Source organism: Leptidea sinapis, chromosome 29, assembly GCF_905404315.1.
Source record: "Leptidea sinapis chromosome 29, ilLepSina1.1, whole genome shotgun sequence".
Taxonomy (NCBI): Eukaryota; Metazoa; Arthropoda; class Insecta; order Lepidoptera; family Pieridae; genus Leptidea; species Leptidea sinapis.
In genome coordinates, this window is record NC_066293.1 from 4,370,214 (window position 1) to 4,395,993 (window position 25,780).

Below are 25,780 nucleotides of genomic sequence, written 5' to 3' on the forward strand. Positions count from 1 at the left end.
AACTAATTAAGCGCCTACTTGGATAAATATGTATTGATTTTAGATGTCCACTTATTAGTAATGCATGATTATTTTTAGTTTATTTAGGTTAGTTTTTATTTATATTTAGATTTGCGTGAGATTGAAAGTGAGAGTGAAAATTCTAAAAATCCTGACGTTTCATGATATTTGTGTGACCCAATCCTGAGATGAGTCCAAAAGTCCTAGGATCTCAGGACAAATTGGGAGTTTTTTTTTTTATGGAATAGGAGGACAAACGAGCGTACGGGTCACCTGGTGTTAAGTGATCACCGCCGCCCACACTCTCCTGCAACACCAGAGGAATCACAAGACCGTTGCCGGCCTTTAAATAAGGTGTACGCGCTTTTTTTGAAGGTACCCATGTCATATCGTCCCGGAAACACCGCACAAGGAAGCTCATTCCACAGCTTCGTAGTACGAGGAAGAAAGCTCCTTGAAAACCGCACTGTGGAGGACCGCCACACATCCAGATGGTGGGGATGATATCGTAACTTGTGGCGTGTCGTGCGAAGGTGAAATTCGGCGGCAGGAATCAGGTTGAACAGCTCTTCGGAACACTCCCCGTGATAAATGCGGTAGAAGACACACAATGAAGCGACGTCTCTACGCAACGCCAAGTGATCCAGCCGTTCACAGAGTACTGGGTCCCCGACAATTCGAGCTGCTCTGCGTTGCACGCGGTCAAATGGATCGAGCTGATACTGGGGTGCGCCAGACCAGAGATGACAGCAATACTCCATGTGAGGCCGGACCTGCGCTTTGTAGAGCTCTAGAATGTGGGCCGGCTTAAAGTATTGCCGTGCTCTATTTATGACGCCCAGTTTCTTTGAAGCCAGTTTGGCTTTGCCCTCCAGATGGCCACGGAATTGGCAATTGCTCGAGATTTCGAGACCCAGTATTCCGATACTAGGCGAGGCTTTAAGGGAAGTGTTCTCGAAGAGCGGTGATACGGCAAATGGGGTTTTTTTAGTGGTAAACGCGCAAACTTGAGTCTTCTGGGGGTTAAATTGGACAAGGTTCAACTTACCCCATTCCGCGACCTTCTCGAGAGAGGACTCGATAGAAGACACAAGTTTCACCCGGCACTGGTCGACGTTTTCCCGAGAGAGACCTGCATGGCCCGTGTATACGGCATCACCAGTGCTGTCGTCTGCATAGCAATGCATGTTGGCGGTGTCCAACATATCATTGATATGCAGAAGAAACAGCGTGGGAGATAGCACACAGCCTTGGGGCACTCCAGCGTTCACGGGCTTGGGATTCGAGCAATAACCGTCGATAACGACCTGTATGCTGCGCCCAGTGAGGAAGCTGGAGGTCCACTTGCATAAGCTCTCGGGAAGCCCAAATGATGGAAGTTTTGCGAGGAGCGCCTTGTGCCATACACGATCAAAGGCCTTCGCTATATCCAGACCAACTGCCAGGCCTTCCCCCTTGCTTTCAATAGCCGCCGCCCATCTGTGTGTTAGGTATACCAGAAGATCGCCAGTCGACCGACCATGGCGAAAGCCGTACTGCCGGTCGTTGATCAACTGGTGACCCTCAAGGTATACCAAGAGCTGGCGGTTAATTATGCTCTCCATAATTTTGGAGAGTAGGGAGGTAATAGCAATAGGCCTGTAGTTTGCCGGATCCGAACTGTCTCCTTATTTGGGTTCGGATGGACAAGGGCTGACTTCCATGAATCAGGGACTAAGCCTTTTGAATAAGAGTGCCGGAATAAACGCGTTAGCACCGGCGTCAACTCAGGGGCACACGTTCTAAGCACGATTGGAGATATGGAAACACTATACATATTGCACCTATTGTGCCACTAGAATAGAAATATTTATATCCACCATTAACAATGGTAGTGTCAATAACATAACATACTGCCACAACACAAGGTCAACGTCATAAACAGGGGTGTGCATTGGTTTTCTAGTAAAGTAGGCAGTGTGGAGCTAACAAGTCGTAGTTGAGCTAGGAATATGCAAAGATTGCTTACTGTAGGTATGTAGTATCTAGCGTAAGGAAAAATTTTATGAATAGTTATACTATATTACTATACTATATTTATGTAGGTTTTTAACAAGGTAGGCGCTGTCTAATTGCTTATATGTACGCACAGCCCTGGTCATGATTGACTCTTCAAGTATTTTAAATATTGTTACTTACCCCTGTTATAATATAAGTACAGTGGGAGCTGTTTATAATGACATTGAAGGAAGTGATATGGATATATCACTCCAAACACAAGTCCGAATTCCTCCTTCGCACGACACGCCACAAGTTAGGATATCTCCTCCTCACCATCTGGATGTGTGATCCTCCACAGTGCGGTTTTCAAGGAGCTTTCTTCCACGTACTACAAAGCTGTGGAATGAGCTTCCTTGTGCGGTGTTTCCTGGAAGGAGTACTGCACTGTGGAAGAATTACACACATCCAGATGGTGGGGATGATATCCTAATTTGTTAATGTTTATATTGTTAAAAAACATTTGTGTGGTAAAGGTTACTATAACATAAATGACTTTCTTAATGATACCACAGATTGGGAATGGAGTGACCACCCTCAGGCTATTAAATAATAGTTTAATTGTACAATATTACTTTGTAAACATATTTATTTGATGAAAAAAAAAAGCCCGCTGAGTTTGTTGCGCCCATTCTTCTCAGGTCTGAGGCATTCATTTTGGAATGGGTGGTAGTTTTTTGACTTTCAATAAGTGATGTCACATCCTATTTTGAACAAAAATATTTGAATTTGAATTCATATAGTCTTACTTAACATTATTTTGTTGAAATATTAGAATTTCAACTACACAGGTATAATTTGTAAATGTGTTTTATGTGCTTTTCATTAGAATTGACTAGTTTTTATTTTATGAAAATAAAGGGTGAGACGAGACGGACATTCAGCTGATGGTAATTGATATGTTCGGCCCATTACAATTCAGTGCAGCTCACGATTCTTGGAAGACTCAAATATTCTGAGAGGCACTAGAACTGTGCTGGTCACCTTGAGACATAAGATGTTAAGTCTCATTTGCCCAGTAATTTTACTAGCTACAGCGCCCTTCAGACCGAAACAGAGTAATGCTTACACATTACTGGTCATGGCAGAAATAGGCGCCGTTCCTGTGCAAAGGAGCCACTGGTAGTTGTTGTTCTGATTAAAATAATCCAACTACATAACACAATAGAAACTTACAAATTCCAGATCATACCATCAACAAATATTCATTCACTTATCTGCCTTGAATGTGTGTCTAGACTCAGAGATGCCAAAAGTTTCCGTGACTTGGTGGTGGAAGCAGAGAAGCAGCTGATAAAAATTGAAGTCGTAGAAGAGCCGGTGTGTGTCCAGACAGGTAATGGTTCTTTATTTTGTTTAAAATTATAATGCCAATTTAATTAATCCTGCATATAATCTGCTATTGTTTTCTCTGCACCTTATGTGGAAGATTACTGATAATAATTGATCATTGATTTTTTTATGGAAAAGGCGGACAAATGAGTGTACTATATATTCTCTTAAAACACCAGATGAATCACAGGAGCGTTGCTAGCCCTTTAGAAAGGCGTACGCGCTTTTTTTTGAAGGTACCCATGTCGTATCATCCTGGAAAGACCGCACAAGGAAGCTCATTCCACAGCTTTGTAGTATGTGGAAGATAGTTCCTTGAAACTGCACTGTGGTGAGGATGATATCCTAATTTGTGGCGTATCGTACGAAAGTTTAATTCGATGGTAGGCATCAGGTGAAACAGCTCTTCGGAACACTTCCGGTGATAATAATGGTACAAGACACACAATGAAGCGACATCTCTACGCAAGAAAATTTATTGAATTAGGCGTTACTTTGCGGAAATCCATAATTATACAAATGATTTCAGTTTTCTTTAGTGTTAATTCCGCCAATATTTGTTTTTAAAAAAACAATTCGATACGTGTTTCGCCTCTACACGAGAAATAACATGTTTACATTGTTGAATGAACAAACAAATTTAGTCCCATCACCTTTGTTACGTGTCTCTTCCGGGGGTAATACGTCACAACAGCCGACCAATCACAGCGCGTCATTTCATGGGACGAGGTTATAAAAGAGCGGATTCCGGCTAATTTGATTCAGTCTCGTGCCAGATTTTGGCGAGACAACATGTCCTGAGGATGCCTCGTGCAGAGGCGAAACACGTGTCGAATTGTTTTAAAAACAAATATTGGCGGAATCAACACTAAAGAAAACTTAAATCATTTGTATCTCTACGCAATGCCAAGTGATCCAGCCGTTCACAGAGCACTGGGTCCCCGCCAATTCGAGCTGCTCTGCGTTGCACGCGGTCAAATGGATCGAGCTGATACTAGGTTGCGCCAAACCAGAGATGACAGCAATACTCCATATGTGACCGGACCTGCGCTTTGTAGAGCGCTAGGTTGTGGGCCGATTTGAAGTATTGCCGTGCTCTATTTATGACGACCAGCTTCTTCGAAGCCAATTTGGCTTTGCTCTTCAGATGACCTCGGAGTTGGTAACCGCTCGAGATTTCGAGACCCAGTATTGCGATACTAGGCGAAGCTTTAAGGGAAGTGTTGTCGAAGAGCGGTGATACGGCAAATGGGGATTTTTTAGTGACGCGCAAACTTGAGTCTTCTGGAGGTTGAATTGGACATGGTTCAAATTTACCCCATTCCGTGACCTTCTCAAGAGAGGACTCGATAGAAGATACAAGTTTCTCCCGCCATTGGTCGACGATTTCCCGAGAGAGACCTGCATGGCCCGTGTATACGGCATCGCTCGTGCTGTCGTCTGCATAGCAATGTATGTAAGGGGTGTCCAACATATCATTGATATGCAGAAGAAACAGTGTGGGAGATAGCACACAGCCTTGGGGCACTCCAGCGTTCACGCGCTTCGGGTTCGAGCAATAACCGTCGACAACGACCTGAATACTGCGCCCAGTGATGAAACTGGAAGTTCCCTTGCTTTAGAGAAGCCCAAATCATGGAAGTTCAGAGAGAGAAGTGCCTTATGCCATACACAATCAAAGGCTTTCGCTATATCCAGGCTAACTGCCAGGCCTTCCCCCTTGCTTTCAATAGCCGCCGCCCATCGATGTGTTAGGTATACCAGAAGATCACCTGCCCATCGACCATGGCGAAAGCTCTTTTTAATTGGTCAAATCTTCCTCAAATCTGGCTCAATACGTTAAAGTATCTTTTAGTAAGTCGGTATAAAAGTTGGGAAAACTCATTAGAACTTAGAATTTAATACACAATTTGAGAGTATTAGTTACGAGATGAGCAGTATGTTCAGGTGATGGTAATTGATACGCCCTGCACATTACAATGCAGTGTCACTGAGGATTCTTGAAAAGCCCAAAAATTCTGAGGGGCGCACATTTGCGCAGTAATTTCACTAGCTAAGGCGTCCATCAGACCGAAACACTATAATACTTACACATTACTCCTTCACTGCAGAAATAGACGCCGTTGTGGTACCCATAACCTAGCCGGCATCTTGTGCAAAGGAGCTTCCCACTGGTATTTAAAGTAGGTTTATTTTAAGATCCTTTATTGTTTGAACTCTGATTAATAATTGGAAAGATTAATGATAAAATTTATACCAGATTCTTATGTCTCATGGTGACTCACAGTTTTTGGGTTTATCAAGAATCCTGAGTGGCATTAATGTGCAAGGCGTATCAATTACCATCATCTGAACGTCCTGATCGTCTCGTCCTTACTGAAATAAAAGAAAAGAATAATCAACCGTAATGTAGACTTCTGGCCATCGAATAGAAATTCCTGTCAGAGGACCCCAGTGCACCCTAATACAATTACTGTTATGATCCAAATACTTGCTTCAATACTGTTGAACTTTATGTTTAGATAGTGGTTCGGATGTACTTATCGATGTCAACTTAGATATCCCAGTTAAAGAGGAAAATGATCAAAATGAACTGGATAGTGAATGTGGCAATTTTCAAAGAGGTAAGAATTTGATTAAATCAAATCAAAATCAGTTTATTCACGTAGTAGTATCACGGAAATGACACTTATGAATGTCAAAAAAAAATTTATTGAATCTACCGCTACTTCGTAAAGGGTTGAGCTGATGAGAAGAAGTAGTCATCTCATTAGCTCAACCCTTTACGAAGAAAATAACCCAAGAAACTTATTGCCACTCTTTTATATCGAGATTTACATTGAAGTACATCGATTTACAAATCATTTCAAATTACAATATAATATGTCAAATGTAAAATGATGCAACAGACACAGTCAAACGTCAAATAGTCAATGTCTTACACGAGTAAGTCAAAAAAGTAAATGTAAATTAATATAAAAGTTATTGAGTACAGTAGCTGCATCATCCACATACACCATAAATAAACATAATTTATATTATCTTATATCTTTATATACAATGAATTGTTATATACAGGGTGTCCCGTAATCAGTGGACCAACGGGATACCCGTGATAGGGGTGGTCATCATCTCTCGAAAACACCAAATTTTACTGTTCTAGGGCCAGTAGTTCAAAAGATATGATTTTTTAAGCATTATTTTGAAAATTCTACCCTTATCAACACAAAAGTTGAAAAAGAATATTTTTTATTTTTATTTTGCCCTGTTTCTTAACTTAAGGTGGCTGAGGAAACATGTGTCTTCACAATTAAATCCATTTTTGTGAATAAATATTGCCAAATTAAAAATTAAAAACCAAAACATGCGCAAATATCAAATAACTAAATTTGCAACGTGATGTTTGAAGCAAGCTAGTGCAAAAAAAATGTATGACAGCCTTGCGGACCATTATTTAAAAAACATCTGCAGTTCATACTGATTCCAAAAAGGTATAATTAATCATTATTGTGAAACAATAAAAGACAATAATTATTTTAAATCAACATTAGATAGCAATTTCTTGGCGGAATTTACAATAAAACAAAAGTAAATAGTTAGAATTTTTTTATTTATTTCTTATAATAAATGTTCGAAATGTCTTCCTCTTACTCTAAGGCATAGCCGGCATCTTCTTATAAAATTTCTTTTTAAACTTTTTAACGCCCTTTCATTATTTTTGACTTTTTCACTCACCACATTCAGTTTTTGTCTTAGCTGTCTTTCGTTATCGTTAACGGTTTCATATACGGATTCTTTAAAATATCCCCATAAAAAATAATCCAATGGATTAAGATCAGGTGATCGAGCTGGCCATGGGATTGTACCTCCTCGTCCAATCCACCTACTTGGGTAAGACTCGTTTAAATATTCCCTCACTTGTCTGCAATAATGAGCGGGTGCGCCATCATGCTGTAACCACATCCTCTCACATACCTCCTGTGGTACATTTGCTAATAAATTACTTAAGTCATTTCTTAAAAATTGCAAGTACCGAGCACCATTAAGCCTCGGTGGGAGCTCAAATGGACCAATAAGTTTACCATCTAAGATTCCAGCCCACAAATTGACTCCAAACTGGTGCTGGAATCTATCTTCTCGTACAATACGTGGATTCACAACAGCCCATTCATGTAAATTATGAATGTTAAACACTCCAACTCTTTTAAAACACGATTCATCGCTCCATAATATTGAATTGAAAAATAGTGGATCTTGTCGGCATCGGCGAAGCATCTCTGCACAAAAATCTATCCTCCGTTGATAATCAGCAGGTAATAGTGCCTGCACTCGTTGAATATGATAAGGGTATAAACTGTTTCTTTTTAAAATGCGATGTACTGTTGTTTTTGCTATACCAGTACGTCTTGAAATACGACGAACACTCGTAGAAGGTTCTTCTGTCACTTCGGCCAGTATTTGAAGTTCATCGACTCTTCTAGGTCTTCCCACGTTGTTTGCAGCTCCGGGAATTCTGCCTTCTAAATACGCGTTATTTACACGGAGAAAAATTCGATGATCCGGATAGCGGTCGCGATTAGGATAGCGCTCACGATACGTACGGGCTGCTTGCCGAGCGTTTGCATTACACAGACCGTAAATAAAATACATCTCAGCATATTCACGAGGAGTATAGGTATTAGGCATTTTATAAAATCCGGGCAAACAGTATCCAAATCACAAAGACAAACAAGGTCCAATTCAAGCGTCAGTCACCAAAAAAAAGAGTCGTAATGGTAGCGAAGTAAAAAACACGTGTGCAGCTACGAGCTATGAGCAAGTCTCTGATGAAACTAAGAATAATTTGAAAAATTAGGGTGTGGGGATCATAGGCGTCGGCCAATAGGACCCCGTAAACGAAAAAGGTACCTGAGCGAGAAAGAGATAGCATATTGTGTTATCTCTCTCTCGATAACAAAATAATTCTCAGAATAGATAGCGCTTAAATGTTTCTCGCAATTGGAGTCTAAAATTGGTTATTAAGTTATTTTTTTTGTAAAATGTAATATTGTTATACCTTTTTGGAATCAGTATGAACTGCAGATGTTTTTTAAATAATGGTCCGCAAGGCTGTCATACATTTTTTTTGCACTAGCTTGCTTCAAACATCACGTTCCAAATTTAGTTATTTGATATTTGCGCATGTTTTGGTTTTTAATTTTCAATTTGGCAATATTTATTCACAAAAATGGATTTAATTGTGAAGACACATGTTTCCTCAGCCACCTTAAGTTAAGAAACAGGGCAAAATAAAAATAAAAAATATTTTTTTTCAACTTTTGTGTTGATAAGGGTAGAATTTTCAAAATAATGCTTAAAAAATCATATCTTTTGAACTACTGGCCCTAGAACAGAAAAATTTGGTGTTTTCGATAGATGATGACCACCCCTATCACGGGTATCCCGTTGGTCCACTGATTACGGGACACCCTGTATAATGAAAATGGTCATTGTTTGAGGCTCTTTCACGTTTAAACCACTGATCGTATCGACATGAAACTACCACCATTCGATGCGAATTCCAACGTTCCTTCCTTTTAAAATTCGCCCAGTGAAGCAGGCGGGAACGGCTAGTATAATACCTACATAAAAAATATGTGTGCGTACCAGAGTACACAGATAAGTAATGAAACTTATATTTGTCATACAATGACGTTCTATACATATGGACATATCATTCGCAGTCTGATAACTGAACGGCAAAAGTGTGCTTCTAGCCAATGTAAGCACACTTTTCTCCTTAGTCGTGTGTCAATCAACAACCTAATTGTGCTATAAAAAGTGCTTAAATAATACATTTAAGACTCAAAAAAATAAAATTGATATGCAAAAAGCGGAAGTAATTTAGTAAAACGAATATTTTTTCATTAAATATGTTACAATATTATTGACAAGTCCCCAGACAAGACCCGCTTGTCAGAATGGGACAGGTGAAAGGACACAATCAGAAATGTTTAGACATAGCATTCGAAGGTTATTATGGTGTCATTTGTGGCATGTTCCATATTTCGGCTTTGATTTACAACTTCACTGAAATTGGCTAGGTAATGCTTAAGAAAAAAAAAATCCGAATTAAATTAAAATTAATTAATTATTTTAGACATGAATGCAAATAAGTCTTTTTATTTTATCACTTTCAAACTAACATATTATTCTTTACGTCAATATACTGAACTTTGATAATAAAAGCAACATGGCGCGTAACCAAAAATAGTGACGACATTGCTATAAAATTTCTCTAATGCGTCGATTAAGAAGTTTCACTTCAATATACTTACGTAAGTATATTAATGAATAATGTACCTGTTTATTTTTGTTCCCCACTTTTAGGATGTTACAAATACATTAAAAAAGGGGGGGGGGGGGGTTGCAATTGACCCACGATTAGGAATATATTGGAACTGAACATTTCCAAAATTATAAAATCAGTATTTACCTGTGAAAAGACACTATTATATTAATATCCGTTAAAACACAGAATAAATACGATTAAAATGCGTTCATATTTGACAGGAGACTATTGGACACAAGATAGAAGTTGTTTCAAAACGTTTTGACGGTCCATCTATTCCGTCTCTTTCTCACCTTGGTTTTTGTGTAAGGATATCTCACTCTCACGCAGGGCTCGTCGTAAATACGTTTTTGTTAATCAGCGCGCTAAAATGGCGGCTATTTGAAAGAGTCCGCATCGGTTGGCTATTTTTTTAACTTATTTATTTTCGTTGTTTTATATAATATTATGATTATGTCGCGTTGTAAACTATCTAGAGAATATGATTGTAATTTATGCAGATTCTAACTTATCGCAATTGTTTGTTCTTATAGATATTGTATTATTGTACGATATTATATTGCGATCTTTGGGGGGAGGCCTTTGTCCAACAGTGGACGTCTTGCGGCTAGAATGATGATGATGATGTGATCATTTAAATGCATTTACGTGCGTACAAAGTACGCATGTCAGAAGTGTAACTAAACTGCATATGAAGTCCTGGTATATTTTTCTAGGATGACACATGATTTCAACCACTATGAAAGATATTACTATCATAGCTACCATATTTACGTTCTCCTGGTGTCTATGTAGTAATGTAAGCGTGACATCAGAATATATAGAGGTATACTCGCGTCATACATAAGTCAATCTCTTCGTCATCTATGATCGCCTGGTACCTAAACACTGTATGATGCTTCCTATATCATTTTCTCCCACGTTAAATCATATGATTCTATGTGTCTGTCTCTTTTTACTGTCGCTTTTTCGTTACATCGACTTTCAAATCATAACAATGCTAAAAAAGTATTCACTTCAAGAAAGAGCCCGCTGATTTTCTTGCGCCCGTTCTTCTCAGTTTTAGACTTTCAATAAGTGATTTTAAATCCTATTTTGAATAAAAATATTTAAAGCTAAATTTGTAACTAGAATTAGATTCTTTAGATTGTATAAGTATTCGCAGTAATTTTTTTAGTGCTTAATTTATATATCCATTGTTTTCGAATAGGTTTATTTGAAGTCGGTTGTTTTTTTTGTTAAATTTTAATGCAATGTTATTTATATATTTAGCAGATGGTGTACATAATGTAAATGATATGTACATAGGCATCACAATCAAACAGGAAACACTCGATCCACTTAGTGAATCGGATATAACATATGGAGATTTTGAAAGATGTAAGTATCTCACAGTACTTTTAATATTGTTTTTTTTAACGAGCGTACGGGTCACCTGGTGTTAAGTGATCACCAAAGCTCACATTCTCTTGCAACACCAGAGGAATCACAAGAGCGTTGCCGGCCTTTAAGAAAGGTGTACGCGCTTTTTTTGAAGGTACCCATGTCGTATCGTCCCGGAAACACCGCACAAGGATGCTCATTCCATAGCTTAGTAGTACGAGGAAGAAAGCTCCTTGAAAACCGCACTGTGGAGGACCGCCACACATCCAGATGGTGGGGATGATATCCTAATTTGTGGCGTGTCGTGCGAAGGTGGAATTCTATATATAATATAGTAAAATAAGTCTTTATTCTGTATATGCCGTTGTCTACACTGTTTCGGGTCACTTTAAGGGGTTACATGTCTATGTAGTGTGTTGTGTGTGACGACAAAATTCGTCGAGTCAATATCACCTGAGAATGCCTCTTACGGTAGTTCCCATTATTCAGTCTATCTCTTACTTGAGATAAAAATCGTAACTATCGTTGACTTTTCTGTCCCAATAAACTTATCGACGGTAACTCACCTTATCCGTACACGCTGTCTGTCAATGGGACGACGTAAAGCTTACCAGCGATAGAAGTTTGTATGGAAATTGCAATTCACGCGTCCCAATATAAGGCGATAAGAATGACTTATCGGGTATATTGGGACAGTTTCAGATTATTGACAGCTAATTACTGACAGGAGAAGGTAGTAATTTATCTCTATCTGTAGATAGTATATTGGGAACGGCCGTTAGAGAGGCGAAACACGTGTCCAATTCTTGAACTAACTAACTTGACAAATCTTAGCGTAGTTAACACTCAAGAAAACTGATAATAATTGTATAATTATGAATTTACGCTAAATAACGCTTAAGAATATCGAGTATTGCTGTCATCTCTGGTCTGCCACACCCCAGTATCAGCTCGATCCATTTGACCGCGTGTAACGCAGAGCTGCTCGAATTGTCGGGGACCCGGTGCTCTGTAACTAGATCAATTGGCGTTGCGTTGGGACGTCGCTTCATTGTGTGTCTTCTACCGCATTTATCATGTCTGTGTGTTCAGAAGAGCTGTTTCACCTGATTCCTGCTGCCGAATTCCACCTTCGCACGCCACAAATTTGGATATCATCCCCACCATCTGCATGTGTGGCTTTTCCCCACAGTGTGATTGTCAAGGAACTTTCTGCTACATACTACAAAGCTGTGGAATGAGCTTCCTTGTGTCGTGTTTCCGGGACGATACGACAAAAAAAAATCCTTCAAAAAAGCGCGTACACCTTACTTAAAGGCCGGAAACGCTCCTGGTTTTCCTCTGGCAAGAGATTGTGGGCAGCGGTGATAATTAAATAAATTTTCTACTTAATATTAATTTATACATATAAATAAAATTGGAGTGTCTGTAATATGTAAATAACCGTTTCTTACAAAATGTATATTCATATACATTTTACAGGTACATACACCAAAATAACATTTTTTTAAATTTTTGTCTGTCTGTCTGTTTGTTCCGGCTTATCTCTGAAATGGCTGGACCGATTTTTGACGGGACTTTTATTGGCAGGTAGCTGATGTAATAAGGAGTAACTAGGGCTCCGTTTATTTTAGAAAAAAAAATATGTTGCATTGTCCAAACGGTATATCAATAAAAATAATTTATATGGCAAAACAACGTTTGCCGGGTCAGCTATCTTCTTAATATATATAAATTACGTGACACGTTGTTTGTCCGCGATGAACTCGGAAACTAATGAACGAATTTTAATTGGGATTACTTCATGGAGTGCAGTTTAGTCCAACTTGAGAGATTGGATAGTTTTTATTTCGATTTGGGACCCATAATTATTGTTAGTTCCAATATTTGTTTTGTATGGACATATTTTCTATGAGAGAATTTATTGACGCACGGTTTGATAGTTCTGCTGTGAAACAATTTCATTTTAACAACAAGGAACATTTTTTACGAAATAATTCTTGATGTTATGAAATATTATTGACAAATATATTTTTATGTCATAATCAACTTTCAGGTGGCGATGACATTCAACGAGAAGATGAACAATCTGCGAATATCCAAGAAGAACCTCTGGACTCGAAAGGCGTCTTGCCAAAACATAGCGATTTTTACCTTGGACAAACTGGTAAGTTGTTTGAGATTTACCCCCTTATTCATAATAGTCCGCTAACTTTAAACAGCCGCTTAGGAGTGTTTTTTCTCATTCTGACTTAGGTCAATAGAAGAAGACAGAGTGAGAATTAGCAATGCTTTAAGTTAGCAGACTATTATGAATAAGGGGGCTTATGAAAATAATACAAGTTCATATTTTTTTATTATTTTTTTTAAATTTAATAAGTACACTTAACTTATTGATATATCTTGCCAAACTTTAACAGTTTGTTGGCAATTTATTGCGCTTAAAAAGCATTTAATTGTGTGTACATACTTAACTACTACTTACTTCAAACTAAACTATTAGAACTTAGAACTAAACATTATTAGAATTATTACTATTAGAAAAAAAAATAACAAAAAAAAACAACCGACTTCAAAATCACTATTCGAAAACAATAGATATAATATGCACTAAAAAGTATAAAAATAATTGCGTATTTTTATACAATCTAATTGTATTTTGTACAATCTAAGTGTCCTTCCGCCGCGACCCGCTCTCGCCTCCTCACGACTCAAGCACATCTCACCTATAACTATGTATGTAGTTACAAACCTATCTTGGATGACACCGACCGAAAAATAATTGCGTATTTTTATACTTTTTAGTGCATATTATGTCTATTGGTTTTATTTTTTTATTTTTAGTGAATTTGAAGTACACTAACTAACAATTTGTCTAAATATGTGTAGATGTACTAAATTTTTCAATGCAGCAATGAACGTAAGCGTTTTGCAATTTGCTTACAGACAGTTAGAAATTCTGCCACACTACGCGATATTGAGTTATTCGTAAATTTATCATCCACTTTGCTATACATATGTATAGCAAATTTAATTTAAATTTGTCAGATCTAGACCTCTGCCAATGGGACACACGGGAAGCTTCAGCTTTCAAATAAAAAAAGAATTATCAAAATCGGTTCACCCAGTCGAAAGTTTTGAGGTAACAAAGATAAAAAAAACATACCGACGAATTGAGAACCTCCTCCTTTTTTGAAGTCGGTTAAAAAGAAACGATTTACATAAGCTATCCTAAATTGTCATGTAGCATTCAACAACAGTTAGTGAGAGTTAATCAATGCTATTCAACAGCGCATTTTTCATTTTAAATTTAACAGATTTTTTTTAGTTTGGGAACACTCCTCAGCCACGCTATCTCGTTGCATATATATATGTATATTTGAAAAGAGCGCAAAAAAAGAAGTAGTATCGATTAGTATAAGAAATGACATCAAAAAGAATTCTAAAGGAATCAATTTTCAGAAAATAAATGCCTTTTATGCCTTTTATATGACTGGCACCACATATTCCTTTATCGTCTCAGCATGAAGACGTCCACTGCTGGACAAAGGCCTACCCCAAAGATTGCCACGACGATCGGTCCTGCGCTGCCCTCATCCAACCTATTCCGTCGATCTTGGCCAGATCGAGAGCGAGATTTACCAGTGGGAGGCTCCTTTGCACAGGATGCCGGCTAGATTATGGGTACCACAACGGCGCCTATTTATGCCGTGAAACAGTAATGTGTAAGCATTACTGTGTTTCGGTCTGAAAGGCTCCGTACCTAGTGAAATTACTAGGTAAATGAGACTTAACATCTTATGTCTCAAGGTGACGAGCGCAATTGTAGTGCCGCTCAGAATTATTGGGTTTTTCAAGAATCCTGAGCGGCACTGCATTGTAATGAGCAAGGCGTATCTATTACCATCAGCTTTTTTTTTTTTTATTTGAGAGGGGGCAAACGGGCAAGAGGCTCACGGGATGGGGAGAGGTGAGGCAACCGCCCATGTACATCCACAACAACAGGTATGTCAAGAAATGCGTTGCCGGCCTTTAAGGTGGGAGTATGCTTTTTTCTTGAAGGTCCCTAAGTCGTATCTGTTCGGGAAGACCGCTGCCGGTAGTTGATTCCACAAAGTAGCTGAACGTCCTGCTCGTCTCGTCCCGTATTTTCATAAAAAAAAAGATCATCGGTCCATCTTGTGGGTGGCCTACAAACACTACGTCTTCCGGTACGTGGTCGCCATTCGCGGATAATACGTGACCCATTTTAATTCCTTAACACTGACCTATTCCGATGTGTTGGTAAAATGTTTGGGAATCATAAGTGTCAATTTGACCTTAGTAAATAAATAAATGTTCTTTCTTTCCAGAAAATTCAACATTAGTCGGCGACAGAGAGGAGCGTTTACTAGCGAAGCGATTATCGCAAAGAATCTATGAGACCTTGTGGGATCCGGAGGTCAATGTAACAGGTAATGTGAAAACAATTAAATCTAATTTTGCTCTACTTGAAACTATGCAAGAATCAAATGTCTCACTTAGATCCCTTTACCACTAATATTTAACCTTAAAATCATTGTTTAAAAAAAAACTACGTTTAAAAAACCGACTTCAAAAACTGAAAAGTATCAAATAACTTAAAATTTAATTTAATACACCTCTTATGCAAACCTTCACCTTTAATATTAATAAATTACTATTATTTATATGTGCTACCTATTGATAGGTTTTAAGTCAGTGCCAAGCCCAAAACAAAATAAAACTTAATATTATAAATAGCTTACTTACTGTATTTATTTATGTTGTCTGGCCTTGCGTGTCTGTCCGCTAAGGTTTTTTTTTTTCAAGACGAAGCTATCCCGCTCAAAGTCACGCGTGGCGAGTGTAGGTACCTTTATAACATTTCGATTGGCACCGACTTCAAAGCTATCAATATTTAGCACATACAAATAATAGTATTTTATTAATATTAAAGGTAAAGGTTTTTTTTTATATGAGAGGGGGCAAACGAGCAACAGGCTCACGGGATGGGGAGAGGTGAGGCAACCATGGACATCCGCAACAACAGGTGTGTCAAGAAATGCGTTGCCGGCCTTTAAGGTGGGAGTATGCTTTTTTCTTGAAGGTCCCTAAGTCGTATCTGTTCGGGAAGACCGCTGCCGGTAGTTGATTCCATAAAGTGGCTGTGCGAGGCAAGAAATTTCGAACAAAACGCGCGGTTGTGGAATGCCAGACGTCTACGTGATGCGGATGGTACTTTGCACGTAATGTCCGATGGTGGAATTCGTCCGCTGGAATCAACCCGAACAGCTCCTCTGAGCACTCCCCGTGATAAATGCTGTAGAAGATGCAGAGAGAACCCACATCTCTACGCAATGCTAGAGAATCAAGCCGATCGGAGATGACTTGATCGTCGATGATTCGAGCCGCTCTTCGTTGTATGCGGTCAAATGGAAGAAGCTGGTACTGGGGAGCACCCGCCCAGAGGTGAGAACATTACTCCATGTGAGGCCGAATTTGCGCCTTATAAAGTTGTAGGCGGTGGCTTTTAGTGAAGTACTGTCTCGCCCTACTGAGTACACCAAGCTTTTTAGAGGCCAGTTTGGCCTTCTCTTCCAAGTGACCACGGAACCGAACGTCGCTCGATATATCGACGCCAAGTATGCCAATACAGGCTGTGGCAGTTAGAGGAGTGATCTCGAATCGAAGGGATACGACTAAGGGAGACTTTTTAGTGGTGAACGCACAAACTTGTGTCTTCTTGGGGTTGAATTGGACTAAATTTTGTCGGCCCCATTCAGAGACTTTGCAAAGCATAGTCTCGATTTCAGACACAAGTTTGTTCCGGTTCTCGTCGACGCTATCCCGGGACATGTTGGCACGGCCGGTGTAGGAAGCATACCCTGTGCTGTCGTCTGCATAGCAATGAATATTGCTGATTTGCAGCATGTCATTGATATGCAGAAGAAACAGCGTAGGGGATAGCACGCAGCCTTGCGGGACACCAGCGTTTATGGCTTTTAAGTCGGAGCATGAACCGTTGATAACAACCTTGATGCTCCGATCAGCCAAAAAGCTAGTGACCCATTTGCACAACTTCTCGGGAAGCCCATAGGATGTCAGTTTCGCTATAAGCGCTTTATGCCACACCCGATCGAAGGCCTTCGCTATGTCCAAACTCACCGCCAACGCCTCTCCCTTCGACTCAACCGCTTGCGCCCATTTATGGGTGAGGTATGCAAGAAGATCACCAGCTGAGCGACCCTGACGGAAACCGTACTGGCAGTCGCTGATCAGCTGGTGCCCCTCTAGGTACCCCAAGAGCTGGCGGTTGATGATCGACTCCAGGTAAAGGTTTGCATAAAAGGTGAATTAAATTAAATTTTTAGTTATTTGATACTTTTCTTTTTTTGAAATCGGTTTTTTTAAACGCAGTTTTTTTATTTTTTACGTTTTAGTGGCAGTTAATAATAATATATAATCAACTTGAATGAAAACTAAAGAAAAATGCCGTCATCCAGGTAGACGAAAATTTTCATATAAATGTTCATAAAATGAAAACTACTGGGCCAAACTATGTAAATTTTTATGGGACCAAATGGCATCTATTTCGCATCAAACAAAAGAAGAATTACGTAAATCGGATCATAAATCTCAGAGTAATCGGTGTACATACATAAAAAAAATCCCGATCGAATTGATAACCTCCTCCTTTTGGAAGTCGGTTAAAAATTGATCTTACCTAGTATTAAAAATAATGTGTACACGGCAAACCAATTGCCGATATGCGTTGTAACGCCCTGTTATATTGTCAGCAATTGATATAGTGATAATAATACAAATGATTTAAGTTCTCTTTAGTGTTAATTCCGCCAATATTTGTTTTTAAAACAATTCGACATGTGTTTCACCTCTACACGAGGCATCCCCAGGACGTGTTGTCTCGCCAAAAACTGGCACGAGACTCAATTTCAATTTTGGCGAGACAACACGTCCTGGGGATGCCTCGTGTAGAGGCGAAACACGTGTCGAATTGTTTTAAAAACAAATATTGGTGGAATTAACACTAAAGAGAACTTAAATCATTTGTATAATTATGGATTTCCGCAAAGTAACGCCTAATTCAATAAATTTTCATAGTGATAATAAGCCTGGCTTTCACTTGGTTGCAATACACAGGGTATTGGACAATACTTCTAATCATATGATCGTCCAGCTCAGAGATTCCAGCTGATGTTTTTACAAAGCAATTGCAGAATGTACATCTACAATACTGCAAGAGTACAGAATTTATTTACCGCACTATGTTTTGCGAGTACTGTTTTATGTATCTATACTTTAAGTTTATTAAGAATAGTTTGAATTATTTCATCAAATGTTTTGAAAATGACATAATCTGTAACGATGTTTTATTATATACTTTATTTAATCATGTTTTAAAAATAAATAATAAACACAGCACAGAACTGTCGTTTTAATCGTAGTTAGGAATATGGTAGGGCTCATTAGTAAATTACCTCTATAATAATATCTAATATGTTTATAAAATTCACATGTCGCGGTGTTTGTAGTTAAACTCCTTTGAAACAGCTTGACCGATTCTCATGAAATTTTGAGTGCATATTGGGTAGATCTGAGAATCGGACAACATCTATTTTTCATCCACCTAAATGTTAAGGGTGGTTCCCGCCAACTTTTTTTTTAAATTTGTTTGATTATGAGTCAGCATACAAAATACATACAACTTCAAATTTTCACCCATCTACGATCAACAGTTACTTTTGTATCGCGATTTTAATATCGGCAATACGTTTGCTGGGTCAGCTAGTATAAATATAAAATTTATGGAATTGACATTGAGTCGCTCACCAATCATTAGCTTAATTAGTAATGAATATGGATCTGTTTAATTTAAAAAGCTAACTTTGAAACCATAAGACATATCGAAAAACGGATCAGCGCAATCGCTCGGAAATACATCAAAACCCCCAGTTTGACTCCAAAATTTTTTTTTAGTAGGCATCACGAACAAGTGAGCCAGAACTCGTACCAGAACAGTGGTTAGTGACCCTGTCTGAGCTAGAAGTCCCGGGTTCGAATCCCGGTAGGTGCAAACATTTATATAATGAATATGAATGTTTGTTTACGAGTCATTGATGTTTAAATGTATTTATGTATGTTTAAGTATATTCTATTAAATATATCGTTGTCTTGTTCCCATAGTACAGGCAATGCCTACTTTGTGGCAAGATTATGTACAAAAGTATGCCAATATTTATTTATTTTATTACAATGAAAATTGTAATAAAGTTTGATCCGAATTGTTCAACATATAATCCTCAAAAAAAAAATATTATATATTTTTATTCTGTATAATTTTTAAATAGTACACTAGCTGACCCAGCAAATGTTGTATTGCCGATATTAAAATCGCGATACAAAAGTAACTGTTGATCGTAGATGGGTGAAAATTTGAAGTTGTGTGTATTTTTTAATGCTGACTCATAATCAAACAAATTTAAAAAAAATGTTAAAAAAAATTAAATAAAAATCGTGTGGACCACACTTAACATTTAGGGGGACGAAAAATAGATGTTGTCCGATTCTCAGACATACCCAATATGCACTCAAAATTTCATGAGAATCGGTCAAGCCGTTTCGGAGGAGTTCAAAGTTTAACACCATGACACGAGAATTTTATATATTAGATAATAATTAGAATGCAATTAAATAAATAATGCAGATTTTAAAGTTTTGTTTTTTTTTTTTTAATTATTTAATTACCATGTGATATTTGTACAAATACATGTTGAGAGTTGAACAAAGCGTATAAGATTTTATAACGATACGTCACTCGAACGGTTAGCTCAGTTGGAAGAGCACTCGCACGGAACGCGAGTGGTCGTGGGTTCGAGTCCCGCATATCATTAAATTTTGTTTCCAAATTTTATTTGCGCAAATACAAGTTTTTTTTTATTTATTTATTACAGCTTTGACATTACAAAGACTAAATAAAATAATGGTCCCACAAAACCATCTTTATGGTTTGTCTGTGGAATCTTTGCTATCTTAATTATAACATTTAGTAACTTAAATAGATGTAAAGTTATGGAGTTTTATTTATAAACGGAGGTGAAAATTTTTATACAATATTATTTAATATTACTAAGGACTTTTATTATTTAAATGTTGATATATAATGTGTCCAGATTGTCAATATAATGATTTTTTTAACATATTTTTAAACTTTATTTTATTAGGTTCGAGTCTTATATCTGCTGGTAAACTATTTAATATATATATGGGATTCTCTTTTTTAATGTTCTATCTCAGTAATAATTATTAACTCTAGGTACTTCATATTTATCATCAGATGAAAACCTTGTCTGGTGAGCATGACATACCACGGTTGGACTACTTAATTTAGAATCTTACATTACTTTTAATTACTATTTAATATAGAAATTTACTTTTAATATAGAATCCACATTATGAATATTTTATTTAAATTCCTGAATATATATATATGTTCGGAAAAGTATAGCTCGTGAGAAGAACATACAAGAAACTCGACGGCTATGTTTTAAATCAATGAGCAATGTAAAGTAGTTTATTGAAAAAGGCGTTACTTTGCGGAAATCCATAATTATCCATTTGAGTTTTCTTTTGTGGTAATTCATCCAATATTTGTCACGTTGTCGACAATTCGACACGTGATTCGCCTCTACACGAGGCCTCAGGAGATGTCGACTCGCCAAACTCTGGCACAAGACTTGAGTCTCGAGAATTGTATAAGTACAAATATTGGCGGAATTAATACTAAAGAAAACTCAAAACACTTGGATAATGGCTGTAATACACATAACAAATTATTTTGTAAGGTACTGCATCCAATATATGAATCGTGTTTTTAAGTTGAAAAATGTAAAAATATCAAATATTTTATAAAAAAACTAGCTGACCCAGCAAACGTTGTATTGCCGATATTAAAATCGCGATAGAAAAGTAACTGTTGATGGTAGATGGGTGAAAATTTGAAGTTGTATGTATTTTAAATGCCGACTCATAATTAAACAAATTTAAAAAAAATTTAAAAAAAAATTAAAAAAAAATCGTGTGGACCACCCTTAACATTTAGGGGGATGAAAAATAGATGTTGTCCGATTTTCAGACCTACCCAATATGCACTCAAAATTTCATGAGAATCGGTCAAGCCGTTTCGGAGGAGTTCAAAGTTTAACACGATGACACGAGAATTTTATATATTAGATAAAAAAATAATTATATTATATTATCGTATATTGGATGCACCAACCTTTAGAGCTTGAATTCATTGTTTGTGCAAGGATGCTTCGTGAACATGATGGTCGTGATTACTGTCATAATTAGTAATCGCATAAAACTAATGATCTATGAACTATATCTACAACCAAAATTGTATTAAACGGCACAAGTTTCAACAACGCAGTAAAGTCACTCATTACAGCGCCTTTTCAAAACTTACAAATTCAAATAGTCCTTGCATTCTATTAATAGGCGGATACCTATCTTTCCTATACCCTGTACAAAAGACATAATATATTAGTAAAGGTTGAAATTATTGGCGTACTATGAACAACTAGACTCCCAATCGCCTTACCAACTTATATAGATAACATTAAAATATTCATTCAAATGAACACCTTATTTCGTTGCAGTAATGTTTAAAAATCTATTGTATGCGCTCATTAGAAGCTCGGACGCGAACACGAGGCAAGAACATTTTGTTTTAGAAATTGAAATGTAATTGTTTAGCAACTAACCTGAAATACTATGCTCCAACCTTTTAAAGTTTTGATATTCTGTTATTTGGGCAGTTTTTTTTACTGAACACTTTGTCATTGCGTGGCGTTGTATTCAAAGCGCGGTTGAAACACAACTGAGCGAAAACTCTGCATAATAGACACGTTGGCAGAGCTTAGCGTCAAACAGTTTTTGACCGTGATTGTGAGTCTCGACTGTTTATTGTACATCAATTATTAAAATATTTTTTAATTTTCTAGATACCCGCATAAGATGCGAAGAATCTTTACCAATTCCAGCTGGCGTATTGGAACACAGGAAATCACACTTATCTGAATCTAATTCAGAATTTGATGATATTATAAGTAAAAAGAAACTCCAGAACAAAATAAGGTGCAAACGATATAGAGATAAGAAAAAAGCTGATGCAGTAATCAATTCACAGACTGCCAAACAGCTACAGATAACAGCTGAAGAAGCGGAAAGAATAAGGCTTCGTAGAGAAAGAGATAGATGCAAAAGTAAGCGATACAGGGATAGAAAGAGAGCTGCCAAGTCGAAAGAGAAGAAACCAGAGTGAAGAAACAGAAGAGTCTTAGGCCTATCGCAGATGACACACTGTTTGTGATATTGAGTCTGCGGCACACAAAAAGACTGCATTGCGCGCAAAATGTCTTTGGCAGATATTTCACAGACTACAATTTCGGTCATTTTGTCCGCAGAACTGTAGGGATGTACAAGCAATGGAAGTACAGAGATTGCGGTTTATTATTTCGTACTTGAGATATAAAAAACTATAAACTATATTCTTTCAGCAAAATTATTAAATGGACTGTTTCATATTAAACATTCAGTTCTAAAACTGGCACACTTCATCCCACAATTTTCTTTTTATATTTCTGTCATGATACTCTACCAATTACGTATCATACAGTGCTGCGGGCCTACCATGAACTCTTATTGCGATGCAAGTGACAACCTAAAATGAACTGCTTTGCAATTTTGTACCACGACGTGATTAGAGCTATCTAATTTAAGTTGACGTCAAACCAACTGATTGAATCGCAATGATGTCAATTGAATGTCAAAAATGATGTCAATTGAATCGTAAACTGATTTAGTTCGTTCATTCATTCATACCATGAGGTTATATTTCAACCTAAACTGGATAGCTTATGTGTCAAAGCGAGCGATTCGAGAAAAGTTGAAACTTCCTTAGAGGAATGTAAATCGTGTTGTTAATAACTTTTAAATAATAGTGAAAACATACAGAAAAGGAAAATTTTATTGATGAAAGATGAGATGAGAATACTTACTTTTTAGTAAAACAAAATACTGAAATTAAATATCAAACATGAAAATACTAAAGACGAAGCAGTAAGGGCCCGGGCCTGTTCGCAAGAACGAATTAAAAAAATGTACTCTGTGGTCCTGTCAAATCAAACAGCTATGGACGTCCGTTCATTACTCGTTATTTTTACGAAAACACCTAAGCAAACATTTAATTTGTAATTCAAAGAACTATATTTATTTATATTACTATTATTTAATAAGTACAAAAAAGTGCCTAAGAGTTTATAATTTGACGCTATATAGCGCAAATTTAAAATGTATTTTAAGTATTTTCTACGCAAAAAAACCGCTAAAATCATATCATTTTAGGTTTCGAAACGCAACGCATATGGTTCGAGTAAGAGAGACATACTTATGCAAAGACTGTAGAGCGTCATCTCTTTCTCACACCGTGGACCACAGACAAATTTATTTCGTTCATTCTTCATTAGCGATCCAAACGCCATTCCTTAAAAGGCACTTCATGGTACGAATTTTAGCGATTCAGTTAAGGTACCTAAACTGAACTGCACCGGAATCGCATCGCTTGTTAAAAGTTGATGGTAGTCCCCCTGGTCTCTGTTTTCTATTTCTTGTATCAACATCGATACATCGATGTCTAGCGCCATGATACACGTCAAACACTAGCAAGTGCAGACGACGGACTAAAGTGAGCGTCAGTTAGCGCGTGTTGACGCGAACGTTATATTTTTTGGCGCACTTTTTGCGCGTCGTCTGCGTTACCGCAATTCTATATGTTTTATTGTCACAGACTAAAAAGTGCGTCACGGATAGTCTGCGATAGGCCTTAGGGTGTGAAACTTTAGCGGTTTGTAGATATGTCTCACTTACTGATTACTTATCTTAAGAGGATTCATAATAATATGAAAAAAAATGCAATTTCGTTTCATATAAATACTAAGGCCAACGAGACGATATAAAGAATATAAACAAACGGACGGTTACGGAGTTACATTCCGATAGCGAGCGATTATTATCTCTGTCCTTATCACTCGTACGCCGTAATTACGTCAGTTGGTCGACGACTTTCGTGGTACAGGAAAGCAGTTGTCGTCAACATTTGGTCCGAAATTTTGTGAACAAGTCCATTAATGTTTAGATTGCGTTCAAAGTGATATAGCTAGTATTTTTGCGTTTCCGTATTTACTTAGTTTTTTTTTTATTTATTATTAATCGGTTGCTGTTAGTTTTATTGTTAATTTTTACTGTTTTTGAGTAGTTTTGTGACTGCGCTGTAGACAACCTTTGAAATAAATTAAATTCACTACGCAAAAAGCGTCAAAGTTGTGTGGATCGTTGACAACATGATTGATAATACAATAGATAGTGTTGTCATAAATACGACTGATTCGGACCCTTCCGATACATCTTCTTTGTCTTATACAGACGACAGCGATTAGAATAAGGCACCCAACATTTATATATAATTTATTCAAATAAAAATGTTATCAAGCCCCGATACTGTTTTATTGTCACTACACAAATAAAATTGGAAAAAAAATTTATGAACGATGCGGGATTCGAACCCACGACCTAAACGCCGGTGCTCTAAACAACTGTTCGAATCCCGCATCGTTCATAAAATTTTGTTTTTCAAATTTTATTTGTGTATTAATCCTAGAAGTGAGGATTATTACTTTAAAAACATAACATATTGTTTAGATTTACAAGAGCGACATCTCAAGTCAATTGCCTTATATGCAAATATTGGGGTTGAGCAGGTTATCAACTGTAAAGTAGATCCTGTAGATGAAGCCACAATCTGAGAGTTGAACAAAGCAAACAGAATTTTACAACGAGGTGGTACTCGAACGGTTAGCTCAGTTGTTTAGAGCACCGGCACGGAACGCCGGTCGTGGGTTGGAATCCCGCATCGTTCATAAAATTTTGTTTTCCAAATTTTATTTGTGTATTGATCCTAGAAGTGAGGGATATCACTTTAAAAACATAACATATTGTATTGTCATTATTTATAGCACGGCATGCAAAGGCACTGATTTTATGGTACGAGTTATATTTTGGTACTAGCTGACCCGGCAAACGTTGTTTTGCCATATAAAGTATAATTCACGCGATAGTTTTATAAGTAATAAAATATTGCCTATATTATAGCCTGTACATCATTTTGTTCTATTGTCAATAGTTTTTGCAGCGCACGCAAAAATAGGTTTTCGATTTTACACCTTGTGTTACAAAATAGCAATTAAATAATTAAATTAAAAAAAAACATAGCCTATAGCCTTCCTCGATAAATGGACTACCCAACACTGAAAGAATCATTCAAATCGGACCAGTAGTACCAGAGATTAGCGCGTTCAAACAAACAAACAAACAAACACTGCAGCTTTATAATATTAGTATAGATTATATATTGTTTAGATTGAAAATTTATTTTCAATTCCCAAACATTGTTTGTAAAAAGAAATTATATACTATTTATTATGTCATAGTTTTTGTAAAGATGTATATATATTATAATTATTTTTGTAATAAATATTTAATATTTCACTGATTGCTTTTGATTTCTCATAATTTTAAGGTTTCATATCTTAAAAGGAAAATACGAAACCCTTATAGGGT

The 25,780-nt window shown here is 37.2% G+C and overlaps 1 long non-coding RNA gene across 2 annotated transcripts; it reads left to right on the forward strand.

Moving 5' to 3' along the window:
* Window positions 1-1,799: 1,799 nt before the first annotated feature.
* Window positions 1,800-25,399, forward strand: LOC126973651 (uncharacterized). Of its 2 annotated transcripts, none has more exons than XR_007731393.1 (7): window positions 1,800-2,013; window positions 3,223-3,373; window positions 5,892-5,993; window positions 10,973-11,080; window positions 13,140-13,250; window positions 15,436-15,537; window positions 22,108-25,399. It is a non-coding gene; the product is annotated as an uncharacterized LOC126973651 (long non-coding RNA). The 2 variants fall into 2 exon arrangements; XR_007731394.1 differs by having other exon boundaries at window positions 3,276-3,373.
* The last annotated feature ends 381 nt before the right edge of the window (window positions 25,400-25,780 follow it).